Source organism: Triticum urartu, unplaced genomic scaffold (genome assembly GCF_056163025.1).
Source record: "Triticum urartu cultivar PI428250 unplaced genomic scaffold, HENAU_Tu73 scaffold298, whole genome shotgun sequence".
Taxonomy (NCBI): domain Eukaryota; kingdom Viridiplantae; phylum Streptophyta; class Magnoliopsida; order Poales; family Poaceae; genus Triticum; species Triticum urartu.
In genome coordinates this window covers 10,522-29,195 of record NW_028260472.1, presented here as the reverse complement: position 1 = coordinate 29,195, position 18,674 = coordinate 10,522, and the positions used below count along the sequence as shown (strand labels likewise).

The window sequence follows — 18,674 nt, the reverse complement described above, 5'->3', positions numbered from 1 at the left end:
CCTCTCTACATCTGCGGGCCGGTAGGCCAGCCAACTAACTCTTCAAATGAAGAACTGATTACTCCACATCTATGAACCTATCATTCCCCGCCCTTGCCCATTATTTCTTTTTGTATCACGCTAGGACTTTGCCTCTTTTTTTGAGGAAAAATATGGAAGTAGAATCTCCTCTCTTTTAGAGGCGTCTTCCAAATCCAATTTAAGATCAATGAGGTCTTTCAGAGAGCCGCTGCTCTTTCCATTAAATTCTAGGATCTCTTCGATCCTATGCGCAAAAGCAAGGTGTGAGCCCGCGACCCCTCGATCGCTCTCAGAGTCAATCGGCCCAAACCGGGTTATGAGCTCAACGAAAAAAAAAGTATTTTTAGAAATTGCCTGCAAAACCGCCTTGCGAGCGTTAGCGTCAGCGTCAGCGCCATCTCCCGATGGATATTTTTTGCGCATCTCCAATAGCGCCTTGGCCCTATTTTCTTCTTCGTCTATTGGGGAAGAAGAAGAGGTGGAGTAGCAGGCGGATCTCATCCCTCCTGCGGACTTCCCCGTACTCAAAGTGACTCTGAGAGATTGCGCTTCTCTACTAATCGCATTCTGTTCAAGAATCACTGTTTTCATGATCGAATGACGAAATAGATATACGAACTGTATAGGATCATTCGCTGGGATGGGATAAGTGATTCTTTTATAGGATTCCCATGGGATCGTAGAATCAACTAAGGATGGAATAGGTATTTGTGATCGATCAGCTTCCAGTATGACCGAAGACTTTCTATCTGCATTCAGAATAACCACACAATCAGGTTGTTGGTTCAACCCAAAATTGATCTTCTTCTTTCTTGAACGGAATTTTTTTTTATTTGCAAAAGATTTGGTCAAAAACGCCCCGATCTTCCATTGAGAATCATCGAAACAATGAGAATTCACATTTCTTAAATAGCTTCTTAAATAGCTCGCCATTTCTTCCGTTATCTCATAAATAAATAAATGATTGGTCTTTAAAAAGAAGGAACGGCCTTTTTGACGACTGGGAGATCCTATAAAATGAAGAGCGTTTCGTAAACAAATCAGTGTCTTGTCTGAATCGAGAATAGCAATTCCATTTCTTGAACCACGGATATAGACTTTGAAATGGTGATCAGCTACCCGACGGCCGAGATGTGCATTCGTACAAAGTAATTTAGTACAGACTATCGAAAGCATTGTCATTTTGCGATTTGAGTTCCGGAGATACAGGTGGTAAGTTATGGGTAATGCGGGGGAACTTTAAGACGAGATAGAATACCTAATATGGGAGTGGTTTAAGTGAGAGAATAGCTCCCTTACCAAACCAACTGAGCTATTTGCCATGTTTTTGACAAATGACCTAACTTTGATGTGATGTGCCCGGCTAGCCCGGATCATTCTTAGAGCAGTCGAGGTTACCGGAATTACGGCCTTCCATACAAGAACTGGCACTATTGTAACTCGCTATGGGCCTCCTGCCTTCTCGAAAGAAACTGGCTTTTGAAGAAATTACTCTATTTTACGCATTTAGTTGAAGCGGATTCAAAGAGCTCTATCGAGCAAGGAAGGAGTATACTATACTGTAGCTGGATAAGCTAGATACCAAAACTTTGATAAAGATTGAGGCAACCCATTTGAGGAAGAACCGGACGGACCCCTGTGGAGATGGCATAAACAATCCTTTGACGAACTTTCTGGTTAACATAGAATCTATGAGTTTTTTCTTCTAATTACTACTACTAACATTATTCAATCTGGTATCCAAGAATTTATTAAGCTCATCCCGCAAGCACATGTACACATCTTGGATTTTACCGTCTTAAGATGGAAGAAGATTCGTTCTCCTACCCATTTCTAAGTTAAGCAAGAGATAACTCATAATTTGATATGCACTCGCACTCGCATCTTGGGTCACTGGAACCTGATGATAATTACTCACTCCTTCATCCTGAGAAAGGATCTTGGCTATGAAAAAAAATGGATCACTAGCTTGCGCAGCAAATTGAATGAAACTTTCGTCCGAAGTAAACATTTCAGTCTGGTGTTCGTTATACCATTTAAGGGCATCATCTAAGTTCGAGAACTTTGGATACTTAAAGGCTGCAGCACATGCTAAGTGTTGACTGAGATTCTTTTTTTCCGACAGGTGGTTTTGTGCTGGAGGTTGAGGATGATCGGCAGAAAAGAGTAATAAACTTTTTGACAAATCACGCTCATGAAAATGCAATACACCTGAACGGTAGATTCTACCACGGAAGTCCATGAATGCTGGCAAATAGAATTGATAACCTTCGTATGCTGACGCAAGTCTTATTAAAAAATCTTCATAACTAGCCTGCTGCACCTGTTTTAATAATTTATTTAACAGTATGTTATAGCTACAAGCATTATTAATACCTTTGACGTTATTGAAGTAGCACTCCCTCAATATGTCTGAGGCTTCTGTCGGATTCACGCGAGCCAGAGCATTTGGTAAAAGAAGCCCACACTCAACTAAACATTGACGATTCTTTTCCAGAAATCTCAAGAGCCTTTTGTTTATTTCAAACGCTTGAGACTGAAGCCCATTCAAAATATCACACATCTGCTTGTATTCTTTTTTATGTAACTTTATATAGAAGTGGTTTAAGTCATGGGAAGTTAATAGCCGAAAGTGATTCTAGATATCCCCCGTGGGTTTGCATAAGTAACCTCCTATCAGATCCGATAATGTATCAGGATCAGACCCCCTCTCTGCTGGTTGCCAATCCAAGGGTTTGCAAAGCATCGGAAGATTGAGTTTGATAGGGAGCAGATTTATGTTCAAATTGCACATAACATAACAAGAATTCTCTATATACCCTTGACCTTTCTTAAGAACCAGCACTGGATCTTCTTTTGTTACTCCCCTATCTGTTGATATATGTAGAACATTTCTTTCAATCATGAATTGGAGCAAGTATTTCCCGATATCATAATGACACTGAATTTTTTTCTTTTTCTCTTTTTTGCTAGCACCTTTGGGCTGAACAACATCCTTAACTGATTCTACCTTACTAGTGAGTACTGCTTCCACCTTACCACTACCTGGTGCTTTGTATTGTAGAAACCTTGCTTGTTCTCGTACAGTTGAATTAAGTTGATCTATAAATCTAGCTGCCTTAACTGCGGATGATTCCTGAAGAGTGTTGAATACCAAGCCTAGTACATGAATCATGATAGCCTCAAGCGTATAGATACCAAACATCTTAAGCATAGGTAAGCTACTTGGTAGGCAACCCTTTAGATATTGCTTAGCGTTAGGCTGATCTTTATTAATCAAGAACTTTACTATGTTAGGAGTTACTTTAAATAGATTATCCTCATCGAACTTCATTGTGCAATTTGCAATTTGATTCTGTAAATCTATTAATTCAGTATCGGAAAACACACCATTTTGATTCTTCTTTTCATTAATCAACAACTTTCTAACATCATCCTGATACATATCAACATTAGAAGTCTTTTTCGTTTTGTCAATATCCAACAGCTTAGCGTAGTAATCGTTCCAGAACTCCTTAATAATACGTGCATTTTGCAAAGATTTCTCATTCTCAATGCTATCATCATATGTCTCGGAACAATAAAATAGAACCTGCATACTTTTATTTGTTACCCTTACTAAACCGCAGTAAGGATACGAATACGACTGAAATAAACTACTAGAATCTAAATATAAGGAAAGGATCAGAATAAGTACTAATGCTCTGTATAATACTTTTCCCCGAGCGATGGTTTAGCGGATTCGGAATTGTAACCAAGCATCCTGGGTTCTATACCCGATTCAACACTAGAGCATGCAGCCGATCCTGGATACATAACTATATAAAGTGTGCAGTTTTGGATCTTTATTGGTAGCCAGTCTTTCACTTCTGCCTCTCCACTCCCATGCCTTTCTTGGTCGGACCAACCCAACCGGCGATTTCCGACAAGTCTTTCTGCTTAGAGCAAGAAGCGGAACCAAAATAAAGCTTTCTTTATTTTCATTTATGGATAACCAATCCATTTTCCAATATAGTTGGGAGATTTTACCCAAGAAATGGGTACATAAAATGAAAAGATCGGAACATGGGAATAGATCTTATACCAATACTGACTACCCATTTCCATTGTTGTGCTTTCTAAAATGGCATACCTATACAAGGGTTCAAGTTTCGATCGATATTTGCGGAGTGGATCATCCCTCTCGAAAACGAAGATTTGAAGTTGTCCATAATTTACTGAGTACTCGGTATAACTCACGCATTCGTGTACAAACAAGTGCAGACGAAGTAACACGAATATCTCCGGTAGTCAGTCTATTTCCATCAGCCGGCCGGTGGGAGCGAGAAGTATGGGATATGTCTGGTGTTTCTTCCATCAATCATCCGGATTTACGCCGTATATCAACAGATTATGGTTTCGAGGGTCATCCATTACGAAAAGACTTTCCTCTGAGTGGATATGTGGAAGTACGCTATGATGATCCAGAGAAACGTGTGGTTTCTGAACCCATTGAGATGACCCAAGAATTTCGCTATTTCGATTTTGCTAGTCCTTGGGAACAGCGTAGCGACGGATAATTCCGAATCTACATAGGTCTAGTCCAGGGGACAAATCAATAGGAAATGCTATTTGCTTCTTAAGAAGAAGAACTTTTTTGAAATGAAAGAGTTTCCACGGGCGTCGGATATCATTTCTTCAAATAAGGAAGAAGTGTTATCGAAGGATTTCCTTCCATTCTTCCTAGTATGGAAGAAGTAAAGAAAAAGTACTGCGTCTCGATCTATACGAAAGGGCACTGGTTTTTTCTTTCGGTTTCATTGATAGCAGAAGAGTACGCTAGCTAGCGGAGCCTGAAAACGCTTGCTTGCGCCCCACCCCTACGGAAACTATTGCCTATGCTTGCTGCTCGCTCAGTGTCAGTAGAAGGGAAGAAAAGATGGTCACTCCTTTTAGGAACATGGCGAGCCTTACTTACGACTGTTGCACTTCACTCGCTGCTCGTTCATTCACTTGCTCATGAACTCGCTGCTTCGCCAGAAGCGACTAGTCGCCTCCTTTCCTCCGCCGAAAGATGCTTAGCCAGAAGCGACGAAGGAGGGGAGCTGGGGAAGGCCGACGATGGCAATGAGGGGGAAGCTGTCGTAGAAGCTTTGCCCCTTGCTTTACATAAATTGTTATGAACTTACTAAATGACCTTATTTATTCTCCCGGAACGCTAGCAAATCTAATAGTTCCATCTGCTCTTCTTAACTTAAGAACGAAGGCCGCCATCCTTCTTATTCAGGAACCCTTTGTTTGAGGAGGGCGTATCCCCGGGAAGGGGAGAGTGGCCGAGCGGTCAAAAGCGACAGACTGTAAATCTGTTGAAGGTTTTCTACGTAGGTTCGAATCCTGCCTCTCCCACTTGTTGTAGACTTAAGAGAAGAGAAAGTAGGCGGAAGCCTAGGAGGGCCAACCGAGCGAAGCTCTTTTTTTTTGCCGTGCCGTGAAGTGCAATTTTCTCGTATGCGTTTTAGAGAGGTTGTCGAAAAAAGACGATCTATAGAGATTCCCCATCTATATCCAATCGAGAATAGAAGCGAGTCGCTTCCGGCGTCGGCTTGTAGTCTCTGCAGTCGGCACACGCACGCGCCCGCCATCATGCCTCCTTGGTTCGGGACGAAGCCAAGCGAGACATACGATAGACGAAGGAAGCGCCCACCCAGCAGGAGGGCTAAAACCTGTAGTTTTGAAGTTGCAAACTCCAGCTTCGAAGCTGGAGTGCTTTAGCCCTTTTTTAAGCAAGAATCACCGTCTTGAGCGCCTTGCGCGCTCAAGAACAAGCAAGGGATGAGCGCTTTGTTGCTAAAGCGGATACGTTTTCTTGCTGGGGAAGGCTAGTTTGATCGAGGATTGGAGAGGAGGGAGAGGTGGAATAAAAAGCTCGGGATGGATTTTGGAGTCTTTGTGCGAGCCGTATGCGGTGAGAGTCGCACGTACGGTAAGGAGGGGGGTTCGCGTCTATACGTGTAGTGTGGTGGTTGGGCCTACCCACCCTATTTGTTCCATGATCTATGGGTCTACTGGAGCTACCCACTTCGATCAATTAGCCAAGATTTTGACCGGATACGAAATCACTGGTGCTCGATCTAGTGGTATTTTTATGGGGATTCTTTTTATCGCTGTAGGATTCCTATTCAAGATTACTGCAGTTCCTTTTCGGGCGGCTGTAGGACGGACGGCCCCCTATAGGTAGTAGGGTAGGGTGGGTGGTACCGCTCAGATAGCGGCCAATCCTCCTAACTGCGCGCGGGCCGGGCTTAGAGCGCGTGAAACTCATCACTACCTCGTAAGGGCGTTGAGACCATAGCATGTTACACAAAAGCGCCGCTTTCTCAGGAGTGTTGTCACACAGCTGCCCGACTAGAAGAGCTACTCGCTCTGTAGTGTTGTCACACAAGATAAGCACGCCGCCCGCCTGCTGGCCGGGCGAATCGAAGTTATCTTCCGGTCAACTGTCCACCCAGTCAAGTGCAAAAAACACAGTGGAATCACGCAACGCACGCTGCTGGTGTGCTTCCTGCCCACGAGGAAAGAAGAGCGACAAGGTTCAGATTTGACTGTTTGCAGCATGGGAGCTGATTACCCAAAAAATCCCTGGGAAAAAAGAAAAGATATCTCGGTAACGAAAACCATAGGAGGCTGTATTGGCGAGATCCAAGGGTTCACAGCAGCCCAAAAGAAAAACCGCCTGGAAGTCCGAGGACCTTTAGTACCGTACCGAACCAGCAGCCTTCGCGCCAAGCGACGACCGCCCTTGTCCCTTTCCTTTTTCCATTCAGCCTACTTCTTAGCTTTGTTCCGTCAGTCTAAGGCAAAGCTTAAGTGGTTTGCCTACCTTACCCACTTGATGAAAGGGAACGAACTTCGTTTCCTTGGCGGCTTTATGGATGGATTCAGTCAGAAAAAACTCCTTCCTTTTGAAAAAAGTGACGCTTTGCGTCTTCGCTTCCGAGGGTTAGGGTATAGGCCGTTTCGAGCAAGCTTTCGCTTTTTCTCCCGGCTTTCTACAACTTTCGCTTTAGCTTCCAAAGGCGACCCAATGACCTTTCCGGAATTGGAAGTATTCGTCGCCCTACCCTAAGAAAGAAGTCACTATAAAACTGCTTGCCCTCCAGAAGTACCAAAGGTGCGCGGAGCCCGGTGAAAATGAATATGTTTGCTACTGAAAGAAGCCTGCCTATTGACTAATATTCGTCTTTAGAATGAAAGTAGCTATGAAGCCCAATCTACTGTCGATTCAAAAGGGGGCATAGTCATATGGGTGGGGTGTTTGTGGGGAGCTGCCTTGGATATGAGGAATTCCTCCAATCTAAAAAAAAAAAGAACAAAGAAAAAGTCCGTGACGAAGATCTTTCTTTTCTATCAATAGATAGGAATGAGTGTTCGTTATAGGGGATAGGATCCATCTGCTCTCTCTCTCTCTCTATTTTCTTTGATGCAATTTAGAGAGAAAGAGCAGTGCGAATTAGAAAAAAAAGAGAATCGGGAGATGATTCCAAAATAGATACATAGACATCTAAAGTAAAGGGATGTATATATTATTCCTATATATATCATCTATCTATGAAAAAAGTAAACAGAGTTCGTTTTTGGGTTCCCCGAAGCCCCGAATGGATTGGATCGTTTCTGCTTCTGCCAACGAAATGAAGGCCTCGCCCCTTCCGAATGCTTCTCCGATCCTGAAGTTCTCGCGAAGAGAATAAGATGCAGCTCCCCCTCCCTCTGTCTTTTTCCGCTTTGCTAATCTTCCCCTCTAACGCGGGCCGGGCTTAGGCGGGCGCGGGAGGAAGAAAGAAAGTCGAAGAGCGTCTTCTCCTTTGTCCTTTTTTCAGTGCAACACAGGAAAGCACCCTCTTTTTGTAATCCCTGCAGCTTCCCAGAGGCTTGCTTTTTTTTTATTGAACGCATGGCGTAGCTAGGACCCCTCCAATCATGTTTGAGCCTATGTTCACCCGGGGCCAAAAAAGGAGAATTCCGGAATGCCTGCCGACGTTCAGATAAGGTGCATATCCCTTACCACTAAAGGAAAGGCTCGACGAAGGGGGGGATATTAGCTGGGTAAGGAAAACGCTTTCGGAGATTGAGATGTCGATTTGTTTTTCATCGAAAAGGAAGAAGGCCGAGGGGATAGCAGCCTTCCTTCGGGCTTTGCCTGCCGACGTTCTAATAAAGAATTCCGGCTCGGCCCGGGAAAGCGCTGGCAACAACATAAAGAAAGGGGTCCATGTAGCTGCTGCGCCCGCCCACTGAGCAGCAGGTTCGGCATCTACTACAAAAGAGAGAATCCACTTCAGATAACCACGTCTCTGCTAGGCAGCGTGTGGAATGGCCGAGAGCGGACCAAATGGATATATAATCCAAGCCGAGAGTGGAGTTACGTGAACAGCCGTCTGATGGAAAACAACTTTCACGTTCGGTTCAGAGAGCACTTTTTTCGTTGAGAATAAGTCCTTCCCTTTTGTGTGAATTCCCCAGCGGCGAATTAACAACTTGTGGGGCCCTATCTATTCAATCTCTCGAGCCCCAAGAAAACCCCCCTCTCCCTCGGACTCAATCTCTCTTTTGACTCTATATATGTGGGCACCTGATATCTATGAGGGTTCACCCACCCCGGTGACAGCATTCCTTTCTATTGCGCCTAAAATCTCTATTTCTGCAAATATGTCACGTGTTTCTATTGTTGCTTCCTATGGGGGTACATTACAACAAATCTTCTTTTTCTGCAGCATTGCTTCTATGATCTTAGGAGCACTGGCCGCCATGGCCCAAACGAAAGTCAAAAGACCTCTAGCTCATAGTTCGATTGGACATGTAGGTTATATTCGTACTGGTTTCTCATGTGGAACCATAGAAGGAATTCAATCACTACTAATTGGTATATTTATTTATGCATCAATGACGATAGATGCATTCGCCATAGTTCCAGCATTACGGCAAACCCGTGTCAAATATATAGCGGATTTGGGCGCTCTAGCCAAAACGAATCCTATTTCGGCTATGACCTTCTCCATTACAATGTTCTCATACGCAGGAATACCCCCGTTAGCCGGCTTTTGTAGCAAATTCTATTTGTTCTTCGCCGCTTTGGGTTGTGGGGCTTACTTCCTAGCCCCAGTGGGAGTAGTGACTAGCGTTATAGGTCGTTGGGCGGCCGGAAGGTTGCCATGAGTAAGGTTGGGAGACCGAAGGCAGTTTTCCGTGCACCGGACACGTAGCTTACCGAATCAGTTGCAACACAGATGGGAATGCATGCTACGAAAGACAGGGTCGAGTCTGATACATCAACCGTCGACTCCATATCCTTGTACGAGTCCACAATCACTACACGAGATGAACCTGGGTTTGGTGAATGGAAGTTGGCCTTAGGTGTAATAGGACTCCCAGTTACTGCGCGCGATCGTATACTGAGGTGCTCCCCGTCGGTTGTTGGAACGACGCGAGCCGGGCCGGGCCTCGATTCCTTTCAAAAAGATGAAGGGACAGAGGTGACTAATTCCCCATCTCATTTGGGGCGGAAAACGAATCGACATCTCGATGTGATACAGCCCTTTCCATTTTCGTTGGGAAAGAACGGCGAAGTCCATCCGAACCCTCCAATGAAGAAATAAGAGGAGAGCAAAGCGCCAATGGCGCGCGAAGCGCATGCGGAAGGGGCACGGAGAAATAAAGAAGTGTGGGGGAGAAGCAGCCGAGCTCATTCCCTTCGCTTCCTGGGCCCAAAGCAGTGCTTTGTTTCCTGGCCAAATCAAGGATTTGGGGCTGATTGCAAAAGATATCTGAATAGAAAGATAGATCCATCCATCTATCCAGATATCTAAAAAAGAATCGATTTCGATTTCATGAAACCTTTGATTCAAAGAACTGCGCTTAGCCCCCCCGCTCATGAAACGGCTCTGCTGCAATGGATGGCAGAGGGTCCGTAGTACCCGAAGCACTGGAGTGATCCAGTAGCCGGGAAGGGGCCTAGAAGTGCCTACTACTACACCACACTACACTTGGCTCTACACATTTACAGAGCTTACCCCTGTCCAGTGTCTGGCAGAACGTTGGGGGCTTCAATCGTCGACTCGTTATCCCCATCTCAGCCCAGGCTAACGGAGCCTGACTTATTCAGGGGAGAGAGTGGAGCCTATCGAAGCACTCTTGAGAGTAAGATCCTTGGCTCCTCTTCATTCTCTACAGGGGTCTCTGCCCACATGGAAGCGGGGCAGAGATGGATAAGATCAAACACGGGAATAAGAAGCATTTGAAATGCCTTTTTGATCATTTTGATAGAGGGGGATGGATAAAGTGGGCAAAACAGACTCACATTTTTCAATCGAAAAGATGGGTTCCTTTTTCGTCTCGACAAAGAAAGAATCATCTTGAAAACGCTCCTAACCCCTTCGTAGGGCCGTGTATAGTAAGTGATCCGAACCTGCCCGGAGCGAGCCCCCCTTAGAGGCAAGTGAAGTTGGTGAGCCGTATGATGGGCAACTATCTCCTGCGGTTCGGAGAGGACTCAGCTGTTAGTTAGTACCACCCTTGGTTTCGGGGTGGACCCTTTCACTCTATTTTATTATATACGCTTAGCGAAAAGAATGTTTTTTGATAGACCTAGGACATGGATTCTATATGAACCAATGGATCGTGACAAGTCGTTACTACTAGCAATGACTTCCTCTTTCATTACTTCATCCTTTCCATATCCCTCTCCCTTGTTCGATCTTACTCATCAAATGGCACTCAGTTCATATCTGTAAGTTCGTTCGATCATTGACAAGGTTCAAAGAAAGGGTGGGCCATTCACCATGAAGGCTAAAAGCGAGATAGGCTTTACTGGACATTTTCGCTTACAAAGGCGAAGACAATTCCGCGTTTTTTCAGCCGATTCTCCGAAATTTAAGACAATTATCCTCACTCAAACTTCAAAAAGTCCTTTTTTTTCTGATGTAAATTCTGTCTGTCTCCTTTGTCCTTCCTAACGCTAGTCTAGTCTCCGATTAAAGGATTGATACGGGCGTGCTTCCTTGCAGAGGGTTGTTTTAGACACCTACCCACCAGAAACTTCGCTTTGCCACCCAGGTATAACCAAAGCCTTCCACAAAGGAATATTTACTACTGGGTCCATCACGTGTCCAGATACCGGTGCATCCCTTGCCGTTTCCCCATCGGCTGAAGTTGGATCAAAGTCCCCGGACGCGAATGCTCATTATAGAAAGAACTAGGCCTACTTAGGTAAACAGGCACCCCATCACTACCGTAGTAGTTGAAATCTCTAACTTAGGTGCGTTTGCCCATTACTTCTACCCATCTACGCGATTCTGAGATCCAGCCATTGGAACTGAGAGATCCCCGCTGTTTGACCTACTCAAGTAGGCTTTCTATTGAATATCCACCCGTGGTAATTGCTTGACTGGTAGAAGCACCAAGCTTTGGTACTATAGTCGTACTCGAGACCCTATTGAGCTGCTTAGTCTTCTCCTTTCTTTGGCTGGTGAAGGGACGGTGGACTTGTTGTTTCATTGCTCTCGCGCTCTGATCTTGATATTGATTGCCAACTCGGATAGAGGAAGTAAGCTGTTCTGTTTGGGCCATCGTTCTCTGTTCTATTGGATTTGACACTTTTTCTGATCTCCCTCTGCCTGTTTTTGAGCTCAATAAAAGAGAAAGTTTCATGCCAGTATGGGCGAAAACCATCAATTTTCACATTCCCCTAATAAATGGGTGTTTTTGAGGTCCTTTTTCCGATCAGTTTCATGCCAGTATGGGGTCAAAGTATACAAAAATCACATTCTCCCCGTAGAACGCTGTTTTTAGAGCTCTCCTTTTTTGGAAACTTTCATTGCGCATAGTACGAAAACCAACAGAAATCCCACTGGCAAGGGTGTTGTGCCGGTTGCCGACCAGGCGATCGACCAGCTTCCGACCAGAAGCGTTGGTCCAGTGAGGTGAGCCACGACCAGAACAGAGCTGTTACAAAGGAAGCCCACTCCCTTATGTTCTGATGGGAAATAGGACTAGGATCTGTAATAGTTGTATCTGCTTTCCTTTGGTTTGCATGGGCACGTGATACATTCCTAGCATGACGTTGGAACAAGCAAGGACCCAGCGTGATCCAGAGGGCAAGCCCATCCCGGGTAACTTTGTATCCTGACCCAAGCCGGAAGTTTGTCGAACTTGTAGTCTAGGACATTGGTAGGGATCCGCATGGGCACGCTGAACAATCCGATGGCCACCCACAACACGAAACATCGGCCCCGCTCGTAGCGCTTGCCGATCATCCCTATCTCTACCGGGCCCGTATTCCCCGCCTCGCTGATACTTATTCATTTCTTTGAATCGATAAAGATGGGTATCCATGCCTCTTAGTTCCGGGGAGATACTGGTTATGCCAGTGTGGACAAGTTCAAATGGAGCAAACCCGCAAGAGCATGGAGCATAGGATTTGAATTAGCCCAATGCGGATGGCAGCGATCGAGCAACTAAACGAGCGAACTCCAAATAGAAATCTTTTGCGCTTTCCTAATGTGTTCTAACAGGTGTTACAAGCTTCGATAATCTAGCGTGAACTAACCCGAACTATGGTTTCGCTTCCCTAAACTATGTGGTATAATCACTTTAAGTGAAGCATGTCCCGATGATTCCCCGGATAGGAGAAGGCCAGCTGGGTCATTTGTTTGTATAATTACGAGTCAATTCACTCCTGCGGTTTTTGCCCGAGTCAAAAGACAAGCAAGTCCTTTGAGTACACAGCGAACGAAGTGCCAGAATGTGAGCCTAGGGTGAACAGTGGTGCTTCCATGGCAGTTGGATAGTAGATCAGAGAGGCAGGCCAGTAGAATATGGAGTTGTTTTCGTTCTCTTGTTATTCTTTTCTGGCTATAAGTATTTCTGTCTTGGATTCGTTTGGCCATTAGGTTTGAATTGCCTTCTCTTTCTGTCTTCCATTTGAATTCCGTGATTTATCCTGCTATTTGGAGAGTAGTTGATATGGTCTTTCTTGGGTTTGGCTTTCAAAGTGCAGTTCGAAAAGAGTGAGTTGCTGTCAATGGCTGGAATGGAATATATAAATAAGATGGAAAATATGGCTTTCTTTCCATCTACCTATTTGAAGTAGTAAGCTTATCTTTTAGGTGGGAATAGTTTACAATCGAGTTTGAAAGCATTAATGAAGTGAGCCTATTACATCAAGTTCTTTTTTGACCTTTTCATTTGAAAGTAGCCATAGGCAAGGAAGGCTACCTATTGATACGGAAAGAAAGCCATCTCTGGCTATTCTTTTTTAGGGTGGAAAAGAGTGCTCCATATCCATATATGTGCTTGGAGGGAAGGCCACATCTTTAATTGTATTCTTTTTCGAGGTCATCCTCTTCAGCCTGTGTTAGTAGTGCTAGTTTTTCGTTTTTAGTACCTTACGGGTCTATAGAAAGGCTTAGAGGATCCTAAAGTGTCAGTTTATGTTGGAATTGCTTTGCTCTTTTTCAAGCAAATAAGCTTGAAAGAAAGTGCTTTTATTTGAGTGGAAATGAAAGAAGAAATCGTCTATCTAGACAGAGTATGTGTATTATTCGGTCCATGCTTGCCCTTCTAGGCCCTTTAGATCTATATCTATCTTACTATCGAAAAGGGTTTTAGGAGGAGCAGAGCAAGTCGCGTTTACAGCCAGCAGTTCTTATGGGCGTAACTCCCTCTAGTATTCCAATAATCTCCTTTCCTCCAATATGTCACTAGTATTCAAGTATGCGGCTCGTATTAGTATGCCAGGCGTTCGAGAGACCAGAATTCTTTTCATAGCCTTCCCTTCAATATGCCATCTTGTCTTGCGGCGCTCTATCCTTCCAAGCGAGCCTGTGCTCGGGGAGCACTCCTTCTATCATTCATAAAATATGCTTATCTCTCCTTGGTCGTAAAGCTTCGCTTTGCTTTCATTTACCGAAAATGCCATTGGAGTTTCCAGCCGGGAGGCGCAGTCTCGTACAAGCAACTTCTCTTCCTCTTTCGAAAAGTAGCAAAGCGGTGTCAGGTTGGAAGCCTGCGGGCCAGTCTGTTCTAGCGCCTCATTCTTTACATCCTTGCATTACTCTCTTCCTTTCCTCCTTGCCCTAACTTGAACTGGCTGAAACTAAAATGGCCGGACTTTCTAATGATGGCACTGGCTTGGCTGGATCGACATGAACTTCTATTAGGACAGCAACTGTTTTGCCCCTTGTCGAACTTTGACTGAGACATAGCCTTGCTGCTGCGGGGCAGCCGACTTATAATTCTAGTTACTGTCCTTCTTGTTCATGTAGTGCCTGCCTCTCTCCAAAACTCCTTCCCGCACTTGATTGAGCAAAAGATGCAGCTTCACTAATTGAGTTAGGCACCTGCACTTCCACTGCAGCTCTGAGTTCATTCTTCAGACCCAAAAGAAATTGTGTCACCAGCAGCAGTCCTCCTACATTCAGATCATACAATTTAACCTAGCGGAGCGGATTCAACTACTTAAGATATTCTTCCTCAGAGCCAGTCTGCTCTCTATCATCATCTATCGTCTAAATAAGTAAATAATGACACCGATATAGATCTTGTTGAGGACCCCCATCCAAGCCATAGGAAAGAAAGCCGCTGGAGTGCGACGCTCAAAGCAAAAGTAAGTAATAGGGAAACAAGGTTCTATTAGGCTTGCAGGGCTGCTGCTCTTTGAAAGACGAGGTCTAGTGGAAGAGGCGGGTCGGGCAAGTTGAGTACTCAGATTCGGCGCTTGCTTGACATCTCTCTTTGAATCTGAAACCTGACATGACCATTGATTCCGCCTCCATTGCCGGAAAGGATAACGATGGATCTTTAGCTAGCTCATAGGCAGAGGAAAGGTATACGTTAACAGATAAGGAAAAGTGGATCCGCTACCAAATACGTTGTGGAGCCGTGTTCTCCAGGGAGGTTTGAGGGTTCTTGGGATGGGTTCTATGTTGCTGCCCATTCATTTCCTATTAATAAGGAGATATGTAAAGCCAGTCATTCTATTAAAGAGAACTTCCAGTGGCAGATTTTAGATGGTAATTCGGTGCGATTGTTATAAGACCCTTGGCTCGGTGGGACTGCATTGAATAGAAGGCCTATTCCTATGAACATGTCAGAGCTGTTGGAAGGTTTGTCTCTCTCCCACTATCTCATTCCTAATAGGGATTGGCATCTTAGTTTATTAGCTTTTTTTCTCCCTGATGAGGTGGTGCGAGAAATTTCAGCTGTACCAATTCCTAGAAGCATCTGTTCTGATACTTTGACATGGGGGTCTTCTGTTCACTCTGACGATTAGGATGAAGGAAGTATACAGGGAGGTCTGCCAGCCATTTAATGAGGAAGGTGGTCTTCATTTCTCTTGCGTATGGAAGCTTAAGGTCATTCCCTGCATTCCGTTTTTTTGGTGGAAAGCTTATTGGAATAGACTTCCGTGCAGAGAACGAACTTCTTGTCTCAAGGAATTTGCTCCCATTGTCTCAGTGTTTTTTTTATGTTTGTGAAGGGGTAGTGGAGGACATAGACCATGTTCTGGTGAAGTGCACAGTAGCTAATCAAGTGTGGATGGTTGGTCTTCCTGAACTCTTTGAGCTGGAGCTTTGGACTCTACGAGGTATTGGGTGCTTGCCCTATTGAGAGTATCTTACATTCTCTCTTCACCAGACAGATAGACAAATAGGCAATCCGATAGAAAGATTATGGCTTCCTTACTATCAGCAAGCTCCCACAGGCGATGAACTGCTTCTGACTTCTTCATTCGGTTTGTAGCCATACCGTATAGAGTGAAAAATGCCTTTTTTTGGAAGTAGCTAGATTCAAGCAAGCATCCTAGCAAAACGATCTTTTGACAATGGGCTCTGCCCAACACTGGGACTGACTGACTTTATACAGAGATAGAAAAGGCTGCAATCCAAGTTTGATAAGGCGGTTAAAGACATTCATTGTGGTTGGTCACGTTGGTGAATTAGATGAACAATCGATATTACCATCTTGGACTGTGAAGTCATCCATCCAGACATACTTCTTAGGTTAAATAGCCAAACATCTGAGTGAGTCAGTCTACCAATGCCTTGTGACTCATGACAGTAGTCCACCAGATCCCTAGTTGCTGTTTTTGTCCTTTTGGATACCACCTATTTTCATATTGAAAAGATTCCAGTACCTTCACCACAAACACAAGGCCTGCTGCTCCCTAAGTTGTAAAGTCGCCCGTTTGGTAATCGGAGTGAATCTATACTTACTCAACTACTAACTCTGAATGTTCTCGCTATCGAAGGATTTCTTTCTTTGCGTATGATGATTGAGGCTCAATTCCTTCCCGAAAGAATAGTAGACTGACAAACGTATCTTACTCGTTCCCTCAACTGCTCGACTGAAAGAACTCTTAGTTCTCATTCTGTTCTTTCTTGTTTTTTCAGGATCCAGGAAAGACTTTCTTTAAAAAGAGGAATCCAGATGGATAGATTGTGAAATAGAGTATCTCCTTCGATTGAAACATCAAGGATGAAATAGAGGACTTCTAACCGAATGATTGATGGAATTCAGGTGCGATTCCTAGTATTCAAATAAAAGAATATTAGATTACATATAAGTTATTCGTGTTCCTACTCCATTCTATTCTCTATTTCAATCTCATATGAGGTAGCTGGTCAAAGATAGGCTATGTCGACCCTTTCAAACTGTTTTCCATAAAAAAAAGCATAAATCCGCTTATGGCATTCACCCAAGCATACAGAGACAGAGGAGAGCTTGCCTGCGGTAAAGGAAGGTTTTTACTACGAAGCATACGAGTCTGCTTTAACCAACAGGGGAGTGGGAAATACACTCCCCTGTTTGTTACAACTGATGCCCCGCCTATAAGCAGGTAGCTTGTGAGCTATCGATCAATTGTGAATGTTCTCATAGAATTGGATCTTATCTTATTCACATAAGTCTTTCATTTCGTACATGTTTCCAAGAAAGAAATTAGGACAACCAATTAAGCATTGGATGAGTCAAAGGCTTCTTCGAGCATTTCCAGATCAACTAGGACAAGACTCAATAAAGTCACCAATGTTGCTGCTTGCTTGACTTTGCTTTTTTGAATCTACTTCTTTGCTTGTCTCGCCAATGAAGATACTGCATCATCTCTATACTTGCTAGATAACCAACACTTTGCTTCCCATTTCTTTTGCAATTAGATCGATCTCCCAATGCTTATATATGTGGTGCCCCATAGTGATGAATGGAGCAAAAGCTAGGAAGAATTAGGAAGCATCAGCCCGGAATGACCCCAAGACTTATTTGCAGGAATCATAGCCAGCCAATAGAATTACTCTTTTAATATAGCAGCGGTGACGCCATGGATCAAGGAAGAAGGTTTTGTCTTATCCCAGCAGCAATGAGAGCCTCTTTCTTCTCCTGATGTGAATACACAAACCCCTATAGCGTCCGACACCACTCACATACCCTAGAAATTCTTGTTGTGGGGCAAGTGAAAGTACTTTGATATGCCCCAGAGGTCTTCGAACCTTGGTATTTCGAATCAGATTGATAGCTTTTTGAATGGCTGCGGTTCCGGGACTCAAGTCTTTAGTTTACAGGTTCTACATTAGGTTCACGAAACGGATACCTATCTACACAGCAAGCTTCTTCAACAGGTCATTGGACATCACCCTCACTTCTTCTAGCAGGAAAGCGCGTTAAGAGGTAAGATCGTACCTCAAGTCAAAGGGCCTCGTTATAGTTGGAGGCAACACAACACACGCTGAACAACAAACCTCAACTTGCCTATTTTGTGTAACTGGTTGAAACTACTAATTTCCAGTTCATCTTACGATGGTATACGGTGACGGGCCAACCTTCTATACTAGTGCATTCATAGGAGGACGAAGCAGGAATTAGGAAGCCCTACACTTCAACCGGAGCGAACTTCACACTCGAACTTGGGATATAGCAAATAGATCAAATAGGCTCAGAGAGATACGGGGCATAATCAAAAAAAAAGAACCGTTGGAGTGGCAATACAGCTAGATAGATAGATAGAAGGTCTGATTCTAAACGAAGTCTGATCTGTCACACCCAGCCATAAACAACCATTCCAGATTCCCAAGATGAAGTGGAAAGAAAAAGGATGCATTCAGGATCTCATACTTCGGCGAATCTAGGGGCTCAGAAGAGTGTCACCAACGACGGTAAATCGGTGGGCCAAACCAAAGAAAGACTGTCTCTTTGACGACGTGGTCACGGGGATACGATCCGACAAGAGAGATGCTGAAGAATATGCCCTCCTCAAGGGGTCAAGCACTCGATCAGAACTAAATCATCCTGCGGCACTCGCAGCATGAGCACATAGGGCAAGATGAAGAGAAGGATAAACGCTAAAGAGATCGTCAACTTCACCTTGGCATGCTTCCATCAGTGCCTCAAAACATTTGCTATTCTTATCTCTAGAAGGGTGCTTCTATTGTTGTAGTGTTTATAGCGAAAGAGGACAAAAGTCCAGCCGGACACCGTATAACTCCGGTATCGCGTCGCGGGTGAAAAGGGCCTGAATATTTCCTACCAGCAAGCACCCCCACTAACTCACACGTCATTCTTGCATCTCACTGACACTGGGCCCGAGAAACGGCAGAAAGCAAAAGGTGTGAACCTTGTAATCTTTTCTA

The 18,674-nt window shown here is 44.3% G+C and overlaps 1 non-coding gene and 1 pseudogene across 1 annotated transcript; one reads left to right on the top strand and one right to left on the bottom strand.

The window, feature by feature from the left end:
• LOC125553467 (small ribosomal subunit protein uS2m pseudogene) lies at nt 1-3,522 on the bottom strand (annotated as a pseudogene).
• Nucleotides 3,523-5,323: 1,801 nt separating this feature from the next.
• On the top strand, nt 5,324-5,406 carry TRNAY-GUA (transfer RNA tyrosine (anticodon GUA)). The gene has a single exon. It is a non-coding gene; the product is annotated as a tRNA-Tyr (tRNA).
• The last annotated feature ends 13,268 nt before the right edge of the window (nt 5,407-18,674 follow it).